This window comes from Tamandua tetradactyla, chromosome 20 (genome assembly GCF_023851605.1).
Source record: "Tamandua tetradactyla isolate mTamTet1 chromosome 20, mTamTet1.pri, whole genome shotgun sequence".
Lineage (NCBI taxonomy): Eukaryota > Metazoa > Chordata > Mammalia > Pilosa > Myrmecophagidae > Tamandua > Tamandua tetradactyla.
The window spans coordinates 61,271,104-61,292,463 of NC_135346.1; positions in this window are offsets into that span (position 1 = coordinate 61,271,104).

The window sequence follows — 21,360 nt, forward strand, 5'->3', positions numbered from 1 at the left end:
TATATAAAGGAAAATTAAGAGAACTAAAAGGAGAAGTGAAGAAACACTACCATAATTAAACAGTTTAAAGTACAGCTCTGTGATGGTTAAGTTCATGTGTCAACTTGATTAGACTATGGTGTCCATTTGTGTGGTCAAGCAAGCACTGGCATGATTAATACTGAGAGGACATCTCCCATATTTAAATCATGAGTAAGTAGATTGCATCTATGGCCAATTACATCTACAATAAACCAAGGAGATTGCCTTCAACAATGAGAGAAGTCTCATCCAATGTGCTAAGGGCCTTAAAAGGAGGACAGATGATTTCAGTGCTAAGAAAGAAGAAATCCCATCTCTACTTCAGCGAGCTAGATTCTCCTGGGGAATTAATCACAGACCTTCATCACTGTTCCTAGCTTGTGGCCTGCCTTATGGTATTTGGACTTGCCCATCTCCATAGTCAGTCATGTGAGCCAATTTCTATAATAAATGTCATAATATTTACATTATATATATGACATTATATATATTCCATTATATTTATAGTCATTTCTCTTTCCCTGGAATACACTAATACAAGTGTAATACACTAATGCAACTGACAGAATAAACAGATAAAAATATGGCTAGATAAAGGAAATGAGCAATAGAATTTTTCAACTAAACCTAGTTGACATTTGTAGGACTCTGTGTCCCCAATCTGTTGATTTTACATTTTTTTTCAAATTAGCATTGGACTTTTGCTAAATTGATCAAATACTGAGCCATGAGGAAAACCTGTACAAAGTTCAAAATACTGAAACCATCACGGAATATTATCTTTGTTCTGATATATCAATGAAGAGAGCATTAGTATCAAAATCTGCAATTCCAGCTGTTCTTATGTATATTTCTTCTGGCAGTTTTACTTGTTTTGCATCATATATCTTTAGCTCTGTTATTTGATGCATGTAAGTTTGTGATTTATTTCTTTCATTTTAATGAATTGACCCCCTTATCACTCTGAAGCAACTTTCATTAACCTTGAAAATATTTTGCCCTGGAATCTACATCATTATTATATTTAATAATGTATCCATTCTACCTTTCTTTCAATTAGCATTATATATATCTTTACTTCTTTATTTTCAAATATTTGTTTTTATTTTAAAAGCAGTTTTGAAGGTTACACCAAGTTGGGTCTTGTTTTTTATTCTATCAGAGAATCTCTTCTTTTTATTATTTATTTTGATTAAATTTTAATATATTTACATTTGGTTACATCACATTGCTATTTTTTTTATTTGTGCCTGGTTTATTTTTATTAGTTTTTGGCTTCCTGTCAATTAATTAAGCATGTATTTCTTACCATTATGTTGTTAGTTGTAATTTATTTTTTTGATACTGGTTTTGGCTTTAGGGTTTAAAGCCATGTTATGTAAACATGGTTTACATAAATCTACCTTCATTTGATTTTTAAAATTTAGTTAAGGAACTTGTAGGTTTACAGAAAAATCATGTGCAACATACAATGTTCCTATATAGCCCACAAATATCAGCACTTTTCATTAATACATTTGTTACAATTTTAGTATTAACCATAATCCGTAGTTAACATTAAAGTGTATGTTTTACCCATATATCAACCTATTATTACTACTTTACATTAGTGTGGTACATTTGTCATAGTGTATGAAAGAACATTTTTATAATTGTACTAGTAACTATAGTCCCTCATTTACAATAGAAATCACTGAGTTGGACAGTCCTATATTTTATCTTTTGATTTTTATTCTAGTGACATATATACTCCGTAACAATTTTCCCTTTAAATACATTTTCATATATAATTCAGTGCTGTGAATTACAAACAATGTTGTGCTACTACCAACACCAGCCATTTCCCAAACTTTACAAAGAGCTGAAATAGAAATTCTGTACAAATTAAGCATTAATTCTGTTTCCCTGCCCCCAACTGAGTCCTTGGTAAACTGCATCTTAGATTCTGACTCCATGAATTTGCTTATTTCAAAACAGTGAGATTATATTAGTATTTGTCCTTTTGTGTCTGACTTATTTCACCCAACATGTCTTCAGGATTCACCATGTTGTTACATGAGCCAGAACTTCGTTCCTTTTAACTGGCTGAATGATATGCTCTTTTACACATATCCCACGTTTTGCTTAACCTACCATCAGTTGATTCCATCTTTTGCTAATTGTGAATGGTGCTGCTATGGACCGTCAGTGTGCAAATATTTGTTTGAGTCCCTGCTTTCAATTCTTCTGGATGTATTAGTATGATTAGTATTTCTCAGCCTAAGTCTATGTGCTGGTTTGAAGGGATTTATGTACCCTAGAAAAGTCATGTTCTAATCCTAATCAGTCTTGTGGGAGCAACCATTGCTTCTAATCCTTATTCAATATTATAGCTATCACTAAGAATTTAATATCCAGTAATAATTTATTTTAAAATCTGAGGGAGAAATTAACAAAAGCTGAGGGTGGTTTTACCACTAGACCTGTGTTATCAAGAAATGCTAATGATATTAATTACCATCTGTTTTCAACACCCTGCTATTACTTGGTGATAGCTATTATTTTATCAATTTAAACAATGTGATCCCACTGCTTTCTGTTCTCCTTGATTTCTGATGAGAAATTGGTTGTTCTTATTGAGGGTCAAATATACACGATGAGCCACTTTTCTTCAAATGTTTATTTGGTACAAAATTTATATTTTGACTAGTGCATTTTCTAATATAACTTATGTAGACAGTTTAATTGAACACCATAGCTACATGGAACCTTGAGTAGGGCATGAGATTTTGTTGGTTTGTCCAGAGTGATGCCCCAATAAATCCCAGAGTGATTTGAACAGTGAATAAAAAAATATTTGCAGAGGCCCTTTGGGGAATGGTGAGAAAGGGGGAAAATTCAACTTCCCCAAGTTGAATTCTTGATGTTCTCACAAGCAGTGGGGACAACCAAAGCAATAGGCTGAGCCCCCAACCTTAGGTTTGCTCATATGAAACTTAACCCCACAAAGGATAGGTCAAGCCTGCTTAAAATTAGGCCTAAGAGTCACCCCCAAGAGAACCTCTTTTGTTGCTCAGATGTGGCCTCTCTCTCTCCAGCCAACACAACAAGCAAACTCACTGCCCTCCCCCATCTATGTGGGACATGACTCCCAGGGGTGTGGACCTTCTTGGCAATGTGGGACAGAAATCCTAGAATGAGCTGAGACTCAGCATCAAGAGATTGAGAAAACCTTCTTGACCGAAAGGGAAAAGAGTGAAATGAGACAAAATAAAGTGTCACTGGCTGAGAGATTCCAAACAGAGTTGGGATGTTATCCTGGAGGTTATTCTTATGTGTTAAATAGATATCACCATGTTAGTCAAGATGTAGTGGAGAGGCTGGAGGGAACCGCCTGAAAATGTAGAGTTGTGTTCCAGTAGCCATGTTTCTTGAAGGTGATTGTATAATGATATAATTTTCACAATGTGACTGTGTGGTTGTGAAAACCTTGTGTCTGATGCTCCTTTTATCTACCTTCTCAATAGATGAGTAAGACATATAGAATAAAAATAAATAGTAGGGGGAACAAATGTCAAAATAAATTTAGATTGAAATGCTAGTGATCAATGAAAGGGAGGGGTAAGGGGTATGGTATGTATGAATTTCTTTTCTGTTGTCTTTTTATTTCTTTTTCTGAATTGATGCAAATGTTCTAAGAAATGATCACGATGATGAATATGCAACTATGTGATGGTATTGTGAATTACTGATTGTATATGTAGAATGGAATGATCATAAGTTAAGAATATTTGTGTTTGTTGTTACATATTTTTTAAAATTTAAAAATTAATAAAAAAGAAAAAAAAAGAAATGCTAAAGAGGTTGAAAGGCAAGGATATTAGACATTAGCTTGAAGCCATAAAAAGACACAAAGTTCCCCAAAAAACGTAAGTACATTTATAGTATATGAACTCTTAATTTTTACATGATTTAAAATACAAGTGCATAAAAATAATTACAAATTTATGCTTTGTTCCCAAATTGTATAAAGATCTAATTTGTTACAAGAATAATGCAGAAGAGGAATGCTGAAGGGGTCTAGGAACATACTTTATGAATGTACTTGGAAATTCTTCTTTGACCTACGGATTGTTTAGAGGCATGTTGTTTACCTCCATATATTTGTGAATTTTGTGATTCTCTGGTTGTTACTGCTTTCCAGCTTCAATCCATTATAACCAAAGGAAGTGCTTTGAAAATTTCAATCTTTTAAAATTTATTAAGACATGTTTTATGCCCCAGCAATGTTTAAATTCTCCCTAATTTTTGAAGGATGTGTTTGCAGAATAGAGAATTGAGAACTGACTATTTTTCTCTTTCACTATCTTAGTCATTTCATACCAAGGCTTTCTCACCTTGTGTCTTTCTCACCATGGTGTCTGATGAGAAATCGGCACTTGGTCTTATTTGGTTTCCCTACTATGTGGTGAATTGCTTTTCTCTTGCTATTTTCAGGATTTTCCTATCTTATTGGCACCTGACAGTGTAATTAGTGTGTCTTGGCGTGGGCCTATTTGGACGCATTCTGTTTGAAGTATGTTGGGCTTCTCAGGTCTGCATATTTATGCCTTTTATCAAGATTGGGAAATTTGCAGCCATTATTTCTTAGAATATTCCTCTGACTCTTTTCCCTTCTCTTGTCCTTCAGGGATATCTGTGGCATGTCTGCTTTGTGCATGTATGTTTTGTTTTGTCAATCATTTTTCTGAGTCCTTGATCACATTTTTCTATTTTTTCTCCATTTGTTCTTTTGTCTGCTCAAATTCAGTTGCTCTGTCATCTGGCTCACCGATCTCTTCAAATCTGCTGCTGTGCATCCCTAGTATATTTTTAACTTCATCTACAGTGTCTTTTATTTCCATAATGTCTGCTATTTTTCTATGTATTCTTTCAAATTTTTCTTTATAATCTTCTAGTGTCTTCTTAATATTCTTTTCTTCATTGTACATATGGTCCTTCATTTCTATGTTTTGGTTAAGGAGATTTTTTTAACATCTTTGATTATTTGTTCAATATTCGGTATCTCCTCTAACTTTTTTATTTGTTCCTTTGAGTAGGCCATTCTTCCTGTGTTTTTGTGTGCTTTGTGATTTTTGGTGACATCTGGTCATCTGATTATCTTGATGGTTATGTTCTGAAGGTCAGTTTTTTCTCTTGTCTAGGATTTAGTTGTTGCCTGAATTTTTGTATTCGGGCACAGCTTTGAAAGTTGGGTCATAAGTATTTCTCAGGCGAAACAAGGCTGGATACCCATGCAGGGGATGTAGATCAGCTCCAGTGGACCTGAGATTGGTATGGAGAGGCCGAAAAAGAGCTGCTATTTCCCTCTGCACTTTCTAGTCTACCCAGCAGACAATGCTTTGTGGTTACTTATTTATCCTCAGAAGGTGTTTATCTTACAGAGTCCAGCAGCTTCTCATCAGATGGGGCTGAAACTCTGGGGTTCCTGTGGCCTCACTTCACAGGCCATTATCTGGTTCAGCATTGGGCTGTTTTCCCCCCTGGGCTTGGGGTGGAGGACTCCCACAGCCACCCCAGTCTGCGTCTGTCCTCCAAGCAAAGACTGGACCATCCACCACTGCTTCCCTCAGTGGTGGAAGGTAGGTGCCATTAATCACGTCTGGAGTTACGGTCTGTCTCCACAGCTTCTCAGAGTCTTCATCCTTCACTGACCTGGGCCTTGAAATGTCCACCCCTGTTCCCTAGGTCCCCAAACAGCTAATTTGGACAGTTTAAGCCTGGCTTCTTGCTGCTTTGGGGATTCTTCTCTTCCCTCCCTAGTCTTCCATTTGGAAGCTCCTCCTTAGTGCCCTTTTATATTCCACCCACCCCAGTGACTTGAGTCCTGCAGTAGGTCCCTGTGGGCTTGGGTTCCCGTGTCTGGGTATAGGTAGGCATCAGTCTCACTGCTGTGTGAGATCTCATACTCTGTGCCCTTGTGGGAGTCGAGAAGGATCCTGCCCATCCTCTAGACAATTTCAAAGCATGGTGGGACCAAGCGAGGGGGAGGGAAGGGGACCAGCTGGTCCAGGACAGAAGTTTCCTTCTGGATATCTTCCTGTTTCTTTGAGTCAGCATTTGTGGGCTTTTTCTCAACTCTTTACTTTCCCCCAGAGTTCCAAACAAGTGAGACTTGTCCTTTTTTTCACTGAATATCTAAGGAGAGGTTTTCAGTAGCTTTCCTAACTTCCCATGTTGATGATGTCACTCCAATATGATTTTAAAGATGAAAAAAGTATACAGTAGATATTTTTCTAAAGAAAATGTGCAATTGGTCAATAAGCACATGGAAAGATATTCAAGATCATTATATTTTAGGGAAAGCAATGAATACCACTTCACGCATATAATTACAGCATTATAAATGTAATTAATTCCACTGAGTTATACAGTTAAAACTGTTAAAATGTCAAAAATTGTATGTTCTTAATGTTACTCCAGTAAATAAATCCAACAGTGTCTCCTTACATTCAGTGAAAACATTAAATTAATTATCACAAAATATGAGAATTTACACACATGTGTAACAGTTGACTTCTACCAAACACATTCCTAAGCCAAGTTTTGCTCTTTGGGCAATTTATTTAATATCATAATCCTCACTTTAAGAAAGTGAAAACTAAGACAATTTTACTTACAAATCTGGGATTTAAAGTAAGTGGAAAAGTGGACATTCAATGTCAGAGTGTTCTGCTCACAAAGTATTCTTCCGCAGGGAGCATTTCCTCCAGAGTAACTCCTGATCCTGCAGAGATTCACGTTTCCTACCACACCAATCCATACACCTCATTCAGGATCAAAATTCATTAGTGCTGCAATGTTCCAGCCTTTTGAGTACTGCAGAACCCATGAGAACCCAATTTTTTGATCCACTGTTAATTCACATTATTCCAGAACTGAAACACCTCTCCACTGATTTCCTACAAATCCAACTTAGGTGGAATTTTTCAAAATTATTTTCTGTATTGCTCCATATTTCAATATTCTTGACCTCACTCAACAGTATGTGATAACCTCAACTCAGAATTATTTATTATGACTGGGTTTCAACCCATCTGAAAGAGTAAAATATCTGTATTGCCCCAGTCTCTAGTCAATGTCAGCATACACTGTCCTTAACTATTTTAAATATTCTAAGATACTTTGCCCTAATACATTTAGAATTTCAGAATAAAATAATTTATGTATTTTCACACGTTTCCCTCTTACCTGTTTTCTTAAAGTGAATGAAACCATCTATTTCTAAGGCCAGTTCCTCACTCCAGTCTTCATTCTTTCTCCTCTTTCACTAAGGAGTATGTTTCCCACTAAATACCATCGTAAGTTTCTCGTACTTCTCCATGTACCCCTTGAATTCATGTAGGAGTTTAGTTTTCTCTATGCAAAACAGGTCACTTGCAACTCTTGATTGGTAGATATTACCTTGCAGAAAATGCATTTATTTATTAACAATATAAGGCTCACTAAATTAAGTGTATTGGTTTTTAAATTTTGTGTCAAATACTGTTATGTTTTCCCATAAAATCTGGACATTTTTAAAATTTGAATAAGTTGAAATAGAAAGACATTGCTTGATGTGGGAAGAGAGAGAGAAAAAGAGTTAATAGCAATAGGGCTCAGAAGTTAATATTGATTTTTCTTCCACTGTTTAGATGCATCAAGATTTCTGGTATGGGTCCAATGATGTTTCATCTGCATGTAAGGATGAGTGGGTATATTTAGTAGGGATGACTGCCATCCTGTCTGGAACCTTTATTGTAACAAAAGCTGTTATTTTATTTCCAAATGAGGATCTCCAGTGGCATCAGAGAAAATCCCAGGGAACACAGGCTTTGATGCCAATAATTGCCAGGTAATGTCAATGTGATAATTGTTCATAGATGGTTAGGGAACAGGGCCCAAGTAATATCTGTCCCTGAACAGAACTTTTATATATTAAGATATATTAGTGTGTTTGCACTTAGGAAAATAATCATAAAGATTAAAGGGAGAATCATTTAGAAAGATAATCACAGCTCCACTAATATTCTGAGGGCTCTTAAGGTGAAATTCCTGTGAATCCTGGAGACTAAGGAGCAGAGAATGAGACCCAACACCTGGCCTCAGCCCAATTCTGGGACATTAACTTTTCCTGCTCATTCTCAGTATTTTCTCTCAGGAATGGAGTGGTTTTCACTTGTCAGACCAAACACATGGAAATTCTAATGGATTAGTGACAGAATCATCTTTTTAAAATTGTCTAATACATAAAGAGCCTGGTGCGAATGCCTAGTGCAGTGGCCTATGCGGTGGATGATCATTATCATGTTGCTTTATCTTTGATGCCTCAGTTTCTTCATCTGTCAGCACCTAAACAATGGTGTCATCCTCATGTGCCACTTGAGAGAAGGACTAAATGGAATGTGTAACCCATTTAGACTGGAACCTGGCAGAAAATGCCTATTGGGATGTGCCACAATACCTGCTGTTCAGTCTTCACAATCATGGTATGTGTGAGTCATTTTGGTCTTGTTAGGAAAATGGAAACCTCAAAAGGCTTCTCAGAGTTGCTGATTACATTTAAGTCATTAATTTCCAGTTTAGTTCAACTATGCTCAGGCTACACAAGTTTTATAATACAAAACAACTCAACATACACTTGAATACACGTTCTGTACCATTAGGAGTTAGTCATCTGTACTGTGCAAAACTTTATTCCTTTCCTGATGGTTGCATCATGATTGTCATGTTGACTGAATTGTATTTATGTACTCAGCTATAGCTTTGGACTTTTGAATTCCTCTTTTGATGTATCATGTTGTGCATTATGTGTTTTGATGCTATCATAATAGGTGAATATAAATTTAGCATTGTTTTGCCTATGATGATCCAAATAATCTTAATGTTGAGTCATATAATGTGCTTTCAGGTATATTCTGGTTGAAAAGAATGCAGCCACATCACTCTATACTTACACTATATCTACACACTCCATATAGTCTCTCCATATATGTATACTGTCTCTCTCTATATATATATATATTATAATATATATAATATTATTTCAAATTTATTTTCAGTGTATATGGTGTATGTATTTCAAAAAGTCTTTCTTATCAACACAAAGGCTTTACATATATTTTAAGATATTTATATATTTTTACTCCACTTTTGTTATCTTTTTATTTTAATTGAATTTTTCAGGTTATTTACATTTCTGTAACTACTGAAACATTTTGGGTTTCTGTCTGCTATTTGTCCCATCTGTTCTTTGTTCTAATATTCTTCTATTGGATTGATAAAATATATTTTTACTTTTACTTTTTATGTCTTTTCATAGCTTTTGATGATGCAATGTTAAGTTTATATTCTAGCTATTTTCTAGAGAGTTCTTCAGCCATCTTCAACTCGTTACAATCCAGTTTAACTTCACTGTTTTCTGTTTTCACAAATCTTTGACCCCACGTATTTATCCTCTTCCATTACTTCCATCTAAGGTTTTTTCTTCAACATTTGGAACGTATGTTGGCATTTCTTTTACTACTGGGATGATAGCATTGCATTCTCTCTGGTTTTGTTTATCTGAATTTAACTTTATTTTCTTCACATTTCAATATTCACATTATTCATTATTTTAACTTCTGGAATTTATTATTTTTACTAATCTTGAAATTCATAAAAATATAAGCATACAATATATTCTCTTTTACAGCTGAATTCCTTGGCTCACCTCCAAGTCTATCAGACTTCCCAAGAATTGTATCCACGGGTTTACTTTTCCATATCTGAAAGATTTTTATGATGTGACTAGTTCACATTTTATTTGTCAATTCCCCTGAGAATTGGCAATTATTTATTACCAGATTTTGGCTATTATGAAATATAAATCAGTTAAAAATAGTTGAACATTGTTTTTTGGTGGGAAAATGCTACCTTTTCTCTTGAGCATATAACTAGAAGAAAAATGGCTGCAAGATAAAGTAGATATGTGTTTTGCTCTAATATGTACTACCAAGTCATTTTGTCAAATGACTGTACCAATAATGTATGAAAATAATAACTTCTGGAATTTATTATTTTTACTAATCTTGAAATTCATAAAAATGTGAACATAGAATATGTTCTCTTTTACAGCTGAATTCTTTGACTCACCTCCAAGTCTATCAAATTCACTGATAATATATGAGTGCCATTAGCCTCACATACATATAAAAACTTGTTCTCAAAGTGACACTGTGGAAAATGGAAGAGTAGTATACTCAAAAAATGAGTTCCTTCACTGAAGGAACCACTAAGCTTGAAAAGTTGATCAGAATAAAATGTTTCAAAACTCTTTATTCTAATAAAAACCTGAATCAACTAGGGAAGGTCTGAATTATGAAATAAGTCATGAAATTTTGATAAGAATGCATTGCCCATTTTTCCTTACCTACCATCTCCCCTTCCTCAGTTTATCACATGTGATATGTATTCCTGGGGCAGTTGGATGTTGCCAATGGTAAAAAATGGACCTCATTCCCAAAGCACTGTGGTTGTGCATTTTTACTTCTTTGGCAGATACTTTAGGGATCCATACTTAGATTTGCTCCCCGCCCCCCCATCAAACTTGATTGACTTCCTGTGGAGAAACTGTAGGAAGCATTTTAAAGATAGCCTTCTCTTGGCATTTGGGGGCAAGCATTGGCAGACAAAGAGACTGGAAAATGCACAAAATCCTGGAAATAATGAGATTGAAGATGAAGATCCTTGGCAGAACATAAGCCTTGAAGGTTTACCATAAATATTGGGAGACTGGAGTGAAATACATGGTCAGGGCCTAACACATAGACATAAAAGACCAGAGAAAATTCTGGTTTATACCTCTATTTAATCTATGGGCTTTATACAAGGAGTAAGTGAAGAATAAGCCAGGAATTTAGGCAGCTAAGCTAATTGTTGAAGAAATGCCCCAGTTAACAGCTAATTTGTAAATACTGAGAGAGTTTTATTTTTTCTTAACTTAAAAAGTACTTAAAAATAGATTTAAGGAAATCTATCTCAGATCACTGACTAGCTGGCCACTGAGAAAATGGAACTTAGGGACCACACATGATAAGAAATATAATCCTGGCAAAAAAATCATTTGTTAAATTTCCTAAATAGCAGACAATTAGATGTTCAGAAATCATTAACGTCAAAACCTGCACAAGGGAGGACATATAATTTCTAGTGTCACCATATTATTATATTGAAAATGACATGTATTCAACAAAATAACATGACATAAAAAAGGAAAGTTTGATTCTTAGAGAAAATGGTATTAACTCTACCTGATGAAGCCCACACATTGGACATGAAAAGACTTTAATCAACTCTCTTAAATAAGATCAGGGAATTATCATATTTATCTTGTTTATGGACAATAAGCTAAAGAAAACAAGCAAAACAATGCATATAAATATAAAGAATATCAATGAAAAGACACTAATTGTTAAAAGGAACAAAACAGAAATTCCGTAGGTGAAAAAAATAGCTGAAATGAAAAATTCACTCAATGACAAGTTTTGAGCAGAAAGAAGAAAGTGATCTTATAGATAGGTCAACTGAACATATCCAATGGGTAGAACAGAATAAGTAAATAAAATAAATAAATAAATAAACAAAGTATAAGGGGAAATTGGAACACCATTGAATGTACCAACATATGAATTATAGGAGTGCCAAAAGAAAGAGAGAAAGAGGAGTAGAAAGAATATTTGAAGAAATAAAGGCCAAGATTGTGGGAGCATGACGGAGTAGGGAGCGCCAGGAAATAGTACCACAACCAAAACAACTATTAAACAGCAGTAACTGTCTAAAACAACAATTTTGACACTCTGAAAGCCAGAAGAACACAGGACAGTTTCAAGGGATGATAAAGAGGAAAAGGCAAACTGCAGTAAAGCATGGTAAATTGTTCTCTCTGTGTGGCAGCTACAAATGCCCATTACCCACTCCTGCAGTAGGCCACACTGGAGTCCAGTCCATGGTAAGCTCACTGTTGATGGAAAAGTGCAAGTAAGTTGATGTTAAAAAGATGTAAAAAATTATAGCATACAAGTTACAGGCAAAAGAAAGTTTTTCTGGTTATATACCAATATCAAATACAATGGACTTTAGGTCAAAAACTGTAATGAAGGACACAGATGGTCATTATACATCATGCACACCCCATTATAAAGAGGACAATACAACAGGAAGATAAAACAATTATTAAGATATATTCACCTACCAGCGAAGCTCCAATATATGTAGTAAATAACAACAGATTTGAAGGGAGAATTAGTAGTCCTATATTAATGGTAGGAGACAGTAATACACCACTTTCAATAATGGATAGAACATCTAGTTAGATGATCAATAAAGTGGTACAAAATTTGAATGGAACTCTAAACGAATTAGACCTAACAGGCATGTATAGAACATTTCACCCAATAAAAACAGAATATACATTATTTTCAAGTCCATGTGGATCATTCTACAGGATGGATCATGTGTTGGGTCATAATATATTGAAACCATGCAGTGTTGGTTCACTTAACACATCAGACTGAAGCTAAAAATCAATAATAAAGAGAGAAATGTAAAATCCACAAATATGTGGAAATTAGAAAACATACTCTTAAACAATGAGTGGTCCAAAGAGAAAATAAGAAGCAAAATTAGGAAATATCTTGAATCAAATAAAAACACAACATACCAAAAATTATGGGATTCATTGAAGTCAGTATTGAAAGGAAATTTATAGCCTTAAATGTTTACACTAAAAAATGAATAATCAGAATCAGAGGCTTAATGTCAAAACTGGAAGAACTAGAAAAATAACAGCAAAGTAAACCCAATGTAAGCAGAAGAAAGTAAAAGAACCCTACAAAGCTTAGAGCGGAGATAAATGAAATAGAAAAAAAAAAACAATAGAATCAATAATTTCAAAAGTTTGTTCTTTAACTAGACTGGAAAGAAGAAAAGAGTGAGATACAAATAAATAAAATTAGAATTGAAAATGGGGTCATATGGTCAAACCCCTTGAAATAAAAAGGACTATAAGAGGAAATGTTGACCATCTGTACACAAGAAATTATGCAACCTAGATGAAATGGACAAATTCTTAGAAACACACCAACTACCTGCATTGAATCAAGAAGAAATGGAAGATCTCAACAAAGCAATCTCTAGTAAAGAGATTGACTCTGTAGTCAAAAATCTCCCAAGAAAGAAAAATCCATGACCAGATGGTCTCACAGGGGAATTCTACCAAACATTCCAAAAAGAATTAACTCCAATTCTGCTCAAACTCTTCCAAAATATTGAAGAGGAAGGAACTCTCCCTAACTTATTCTATGAAGGAAACATCACCATCATACTGAAGACTGATAAAGATACCACAAGAAAAGAAAACTACAGATCGATATCTCTTATGATAGAGATTAAAAATCCTCAACGAAATGCTAGTGAACTGAATGCAACAGCATATTAAAATAATTATAGTGTGATCAAGTGGGAAGTATCTGTGAAATGCAAGGTTGGTTCAACATAAGAAAACGAATCAATGTAATACACCATGCTAACAGAATTAAGGAAAAAATACATGATGACCTCAATTGATGCAGAAAAGACTTTTGAAATAATAGAATACCCTTCATGTTAAAAACAGAACAATAGGAATAGAAGGAAAGTTCTTTAGTGTGATAAAAGGTATAGATGAAAAGTTAACATCCTAATTAATAGTGAAAGACTGAAAGCATTCCCTCGAAGATCAGTAACAAGAAAAGGATGCCCATTGTCACCAATGTTATTCAACATTGCCCTGAAATGTCTTGCCAGAGTAATCAGGAAAGAAAAAGGAAAAAAGGCATCCGAATTGGAAAAGAAAAAGTAAACCTTCTTTATTTGCAAATGACATGATCCTATACACAGAAAATTTTGAAAAATCCATGACAATGCTCTGGAGCTAATAAATGAATTCAGAAATGTGACAGGGTACAAGAGCAACACTCCACAAATCAGTAGTGTTTCAATACATAGTCAGTGAATGATTTGATGAAGCAATCAAGAAAAGTATTCCATTCACAACTGCAACTAAAAATTCAAATATCTGGGAATAAATCTACCCAGGGATGTAAAGGGCTGATATACAGGAAACTATAAAACATTATTAAAAGAAATCAAAGAAGACCTTAGTAAATTGAAAAACATTCCCTGTTTATGGATTGGGACACTAAGTATCATAAAGCTCTCAATATTATGCAAAGTAATTTACAGATTCAATGCAGTCTTATCCAAAATTCCAACTTTTTTACAGAAATGGAAAAGTGAATCATCAAATTTATGTGGAAGGACATACAGCCCCAAAATAGCTATAGTTATCTTTAAAAAGAAGAACGAAGTTGGTGGACTCACTTCCTGATCTTAAGCCATGTTACAAAACCACAGTGTGCTGGTTTGAAAGGATGTATGCTCCCTAGAAAAGCCATGTTTTAATCAAAATCTCATTTCATAAAGGTAGAATAATCCCTATTCAATGCTGTAAATTTGAAACTGTAGTCAGATCATCTCCGTGGATGATGTGATTTAGTCAAGAGTGGTTGTTAATCTGGATTAGGTGATGACATGTATCCACCCATTTGGGTGGGTCTTGATTGGTTTATTGGAGTCCTATAAAAGAGGAAACATTTTTGGGAATGGGAGATTCAGAGAAAGCAGAGCAGAATGACATAGCCAAAAGAAGCAGAGTCCACCAGCCAGTGACCTTTGAAGATGAAGAAGGAAAATGTCTTCCAGGGAGCTTCATGAAACAGGAAGCCAGGAGAAGAAGCTATCAGATGATGCTGTGTTCACCATGTGCCCTTCCAGGTGAGAGAGAAACTCTGACTGTGTTCACCATGTACCTTCTCACTTGGAAGAGAAACCCTGAACTTCATCTGCCTCCTTGAACCAAGGTATCTTTCCCTGGATGCCTTAGATTGGTCAGTTCTATAGACTTGTTTTAATTGGACATTTTCTTGGCCTTAGAACTGTAAACTAGCAACTTATTAAATTCCCCTTTTTAAAGCCATTCCAATTCTGGTATATTGCATTCTGACAGCTAGCAAACTAGAACACAGTAATCAAAACAGCATGGTACTGACAGAGATAGACATATACAACAATGAAATTGAATTGAGAGTTCAGAAATCAACCTTCACCCACATGACCAACTGATATTGACAAGGTGGCAGAGACCACTCAATTGGTAAAGAATAGTCTCTCAAAAAACACAGTGCTGGGACAACTGGATCTCTATTTGCAAGAAAAAGAAGAAGGGCCCCTAACTCACACCATATACAAAAATCAATTTAATGGATAAAAGATGTAAATATAAGAGCTAGAGCTAGCAAAACCTAGCAACACCTGCAAAACAAGCTCAAAAGGAGACAATGCTGCTACTAATGAGTTTTGGGTGGTTCTTGCAAAACAAGCTCAAAGGAGGAGTTACAGAGTATGTAACAGTTTGAGAGACATTTCAGCCCCCCACCTTGGTTTTTTTATGATTCCTCATTCTTGAGGGATTTGGAAGGACAAACACTCAGACTTCTTTAGGCTTATGTGATGTATAGATTTAGGGTTTGACGAGTGAAATTGCTTAGTTAGAAGTTGAAGGTATTTTTTATTTTTTTTCCACTCTTCTCATGTGTTTGGGCTCATATGCTAAGTCCCAAATCTCAGTCCTTCTTGAGCCTCTGAAAAACGTGAGTGAAAGTAACCTCTCCAATAACTATGTTCCTTTTGTAAAGTCTTCCCATTCTGCTATATTAGTTGGTATACATGGGAGCATGAATTAACACAAGTACTAATATTGTAAGAAAAGATGCCATTTTCTACCCTTACTGACTACATAGAACATAGTTAAACCCATTAGGTGGTTTACAAAGGCACATTAAGATATAAACAAGCAAACACAGTTCAGCTAAGGAACCAAGGTTCAATTATTACTTATCTTGAGGTTTCCTTCTCTTGAAACACAATTTAAGGTCAGTCATAGACTCACAAGAATACTCAGGAGATGAAAGTTTTAGTAAGTTCCAATGTGCATCTAGTGTTTGGGTGGTTAGGGGCTGCTGTTTCACTCTGTCTGTGAAAACTGTTTCCCATATGGTTCCCCTAGCTTGGCTTAGGGTGGTATTTCTGGTGGCCAAGCACTAGTTTTACCCAGGAATGATGAACCCATGGTCCTATACCATCTTAATGGAGGACATCCGTTAGAAATATAAGGAAGCTGGGTCATAATAGTGAATACTCCAGCTACTTCCTGGGTCACCTTAATGATGGAAGCTCACCTATTGTCACTCAGTGTAGAGTATGGCAGGCCAATCCAAGGAATAATTTATTTTAGTAGTGTCATTGTTACTTCTGAGGCTTTGTCTGCTCTACAGGGAAAAGCTTCTACCTACCCAGAGAAGGTATCTACAAATATTACTAGGTATCACAACAGGTTGCAAAATTTGAATCTTTTTCTTAGAGACTTTATATCCTTGGTCTAACAAAGTTCAGAGTTGGGACAGTATTCTGATCTGAATCTTCTTTAGTGGTACTGGCAATCACAATATCGTATAATATCATAGCAAAATTGCCTCCTGATGGTGGAGCTCCTTTAAATCTTTTGTTAGCCTTTCTCCGGATACAATCAGGGCATTTTTAAATTCAGCAATATTATTGTTCTATAGTTGTCCTGTGATTTTGCCATTCAAAAGTAAACAATTCTTGAGATTCTGGACTTAGACGTAAACAACAGAGAGTATATTTTAAATCTAATACTGAGAACCAATAAAAGTTTCGTGATAGAGTGGATTTGATAGTTTGGTACCACTATATGAATATCCTCTACTATTTGATCGATGGCCCTTAAGTCTTGTACAAAGCAGTCCTAACTAGCACCAGGTTTTTGAACTGGCAAAATAAGAGTGTTATATAGAGACCAGCAAGGTTGAATCAATTAATATTTTGCAGCTATTAGGGGTTTGATGTCTCCTCTCAAATGCCTTCTTTAAAGGTATCAATTTCAGTTTACTAAAGCTGCTGGAATGCAATTATGCATTCCATATATTGGATTGGATTTTATAAAGTGGATTCATCAGGTTACAAATGTACAGTTCTAAGGCCATGAAAATGTCTGAATTTAAGCATCAACAAGAAGATACCTGGACTCTGAAAAAGACTGCCAGCATCTGGAACACCTGTCAGCTGGAAAGGCATGTGACTGACATCTGCTGGCCCTTGCTCCCAGTTCATTGCTTTTCTGATCCCAGTGGCTTTCCCTCTGAGACCTTCAGGTCTCCTCTGAGTGTTTATGAGCCATTTCTCTCTCTAGGCATCTGTGGATCCTCTCCTAGGTTCTCTGGACTCATCTCTTAGTATAGTATCTCCAAGTATCTGTCCTCTCTCCAAAATGTCTCCCTCTTAAAGGATTCCAGTAAACAGATTAAGACCCATCTTGAGTGGGTGGGGTCACATCTCCATGGAAACAACCTAATCAAAGGATGTGACCAAACGACAGGTCTGACCCCAAAAGATTGGGTTAAAAGGACATAGTTTTTCTGGGGGTACATACAGATCCAGACCAGTACAGGTATTGTTTTCACTTAGAACTCTTTTCACCAGGGTGGAGTTTTACCTGAACTGGTTCAGCAATCCTAACCCTTCCTTGCATCCCATAAGCCCACACAGCTGGCCTGGTGTTCTTCAGAATTTCACCAGGGAAATTCTGGTTGAATTTCTCAGTCCAGGATTAGTAAGGCAGCTTGAAAACACACTCTTGCTGAATTAGAAATTCAATACTTATTTTCTCTGATGAGAAAGTTACTCATACAACACAGTGAGCCCTACTATAGACAATGGATTATTGTGAATAGTACAAGTATAAGAATGTCCATTCATGAATTATAACAAATGTACAATAATAATATGAGGTGTTAGTAATAGGGTGGTATATGGAAAAGATACATGTAATGTAAACTATGGACAGAAGTTAATAATACTATTTTAATAATCTTTCATCAATGTTTTTACCTTGATTAATAAAGTGATAATCAACAGTATTTTATTTTGGGCACTTACTCAGCACTTCACAGATCCTCAGAGAGTTTTGAGGTAGGTTAAATATTAGCATCATATGTTACAAACTAAAACTCAGTCTGCCTGAGTTTTACGCCATTTATCCCAAACCACAGCAGGAGTCCTATCATAATCAAGAATAACATGGTCTCTCTGATCTTTCAGATTAATCTGTCTTCTCAGATGTGTGAATTTAATGGTGATAGTGTGCAGAAATTCATAAAGAAAAGACTCGATATTATAGAAATTCTACTTCAGAATATTTTGTAATTCTTAACTTGATTCTAAAATGATTGCCCTTTGGAATAATCTACCTGCTCCCATTATAAACGTATTTATATATTGCTGATCCTTAAGACTACAAATGAGCATGTTACTGACTTTGTCCTGTTTTACTGCCTTGGGGAGTAGGCAGATAACAGCAGGCTTTCCTCAGAGCACTAGGCAGCCTTAAATGCAGGTGCAATGCACAATGCACCATCTGCTTTGATCTGGGGCCATAGGAAAGCAGCTGTATCAATGCAGTCAAGATTCAGAAAGAATGCCTGGATCTAAAAGAGAGAACACTCTGTATGAGTTAAGGATGAGGAGAAAAATGATATCCTTTCAGGCTGCTGATTCTCATTATCATGCTAGAGCAGAACAACTTATGGGAAGAGCTCATCAAAGAGTGGTAAATATGTCCCAATTAAAATTCCTACTAACTAGATTAACAACAAATAATATTAAATCAATCATTTATTTAAAGTGAAATCTATAGAAGCAAAATATCTAATTAGATATTGTAATATGGTTATATTCCTCCCATCAGGTTAATTATTCTAACTGTAGCAAGCCTAATTCATTTAGCTCATCCTGACCTAGGTTCCTGGGCCAGTCTTCTCAAGTATTTGTTTCATCATAAAGTCCTTTTATTTAAACAATTATCAGATACTACTACTAATACAGGATTAAGAGTGGTTAAATAACAACTGAGAAATCATAAGGAAAACCTCATTATTTGCATTAAATGCAGCATTCAGCAGAGCAAATTCAAAGAGTAAGAACACAAACACCTATGCTTCTAAATAGACCAAACCGTTAAGCTCCATTTGAGTCAAAGAAGAAAAAAAGAGAGGTGAGGGCAAGGGACAGAATATGAAAGGATTTTATTCTAGTACCCCCAAAGTTGACTGTGGAAGTACAAAGTTTCTGCTTTAAGAAAGTTTATATAAATTATGTGAATTCCAATTTTCACAAAAGTCAGAATGAAACGTTCTGCATAGGACAAAAGATATGCCTAAGCAACATATCATTTTTTGCACAAGACCACTGAATGTCATGGATATAAGTAACAAATGAAAAAGGCTGAGTAAAGATTTCAATTTGGTGTTCTGTAAGCCCAAGATTGTAAACTACTCTTAGTATACAAAAGCTCTAATGACATACTGAGTTTTGTGTAGGAATTCTTGTGCTTCTAGTTGGCACATCTTTTTTCTAGTGTGAAATTAATGCAGTCATTTGTGAGAGATTGTACAAAACTATTGTATTTACAAAAATGGCACAAAAGTGAATCCAACAGTCAATGCACATGCACATGTCCTTCACATCATCAACAACCAAAAGCATTCTAATGCTACAGAATTTAATAAGAATACTCGCTTCACCAGCAACCGCTAAGCACTAGAGTCACATAAGTTACACCAGAATGGGCAAATATTGCCCAAGTAAAATTCTCTTGTTAAAGCTGAAACAGTTTTAAGGCCATTCAAGTTCAAGCACAGAGCCTCATCTATTTGTTTGTGTTTGAAATATGTAACCTTTCTCCCACCTTGAGGTCTTAAACTTTTGTTTTACAAAATCCAAAAGAAATCAATACAATAGAGGTTATATTAAATAAGAGTAATGCACAAAGCTATAATTAAGATGTAGGAAAATCAAAAACATTAAACTTGTAGAGCTTGTTACTTGTTGGAGCCAGCTCTACACAAGGAGTTAGGTAATATGTACAATGATTTTCAAGTAGATTATTTATGTTGTTCTAACAGGTCCTTTTCATCAGTGCGTTGTTAAACTAATCAAAACTCCACACGTATAATATTCCCTTACTGTAGCAGCACCCACTGCCACTCCCTGCAAAGCTGTCAGTCTCAAATGACTCAGTGAATGAAATGAAATGAAAAGCGGAGAAATAACATATTAAGGAGAAATATTGAGGGTTAGAAGACTCATGCAGTTCAGTGCTTTTAATCAGCCCGCCAGCCCGCTAGCCACAAGGGCGGCTCCCACTGGGGAAGGTCCCGTGGAGTGGGAGTGTGGTCACCGTGACCTCCGTCTCATCCAGGGCTGCAGCAGGAAGTTGCTTGTTCTTCATTTTCACTTTGACAATGTTGTAATCCCCAGAATCAAAATATTTTGCCCTTTCTGTAATTGTTTTCTTTAGAATTCTGAACCTCCAGACTTTTGTCCTAGATGAGGATACCTTGGTTTTAATTTTGCTTCTTCAACTTTCTTTGGACTAGTCAGTTTATCTTCCATTTCCTTCTGCTCCTCCGCAGAGGCTGCCTCGGGGATTTCTGTGGAAGACAGCGCTCCTTCTAGTGCCACTTCTCCCTCTTTCATCAATTTTAACAAAGTTAAATACTGTTAAAAAATAGAACAAGTATAAAAAGCTGTGATCATGAATCGTAACAAATGTTCCACACCAATGCCTGGTGTGAGTTTGGGGATGGCATATGGGAATCTTGTGTTTTATGCACGATTTTTCTGCAAACCCACAACTCCTCTACTAACAAAAGGAAAGGAAGTTACTTGTGCGTTTAGTTTGTTTATCAAGTCCTGTTCCAGCGATGGTTTGGGTACTTGGGCGAGAAAAATGTGTGGAAAGGGCTTCTGGGCCCATTTCCCCTCATGTTCCAGTGATGCTCGTGGTTCTTGAGGAGGGAAGATGCAGTCTTTTATTCAGAATGGAGGAAGTTGTTCTGGTGTCTTCCACAAAGACAATATAACCCCCCGCCCCACTGTCATAGTTACCCAAGCCTCATAGTTTCCACATGAAAGAAGAGAGATGCTCTTGGGCCCCATCTTTCTCAAGAAGCTGAGGAGGTATTTGGCACAGATTTGCATGAGGGTTGTAATTCCCCCTTTTTCAGGTGATCAAGACACTTTTGCTTCCAGTGACCCCCTGTTTTGCAGAAAGCACATTGCCTTGGTCTTATTTGACAGTAGTTTTGTCAATTGCACACAGGGGGC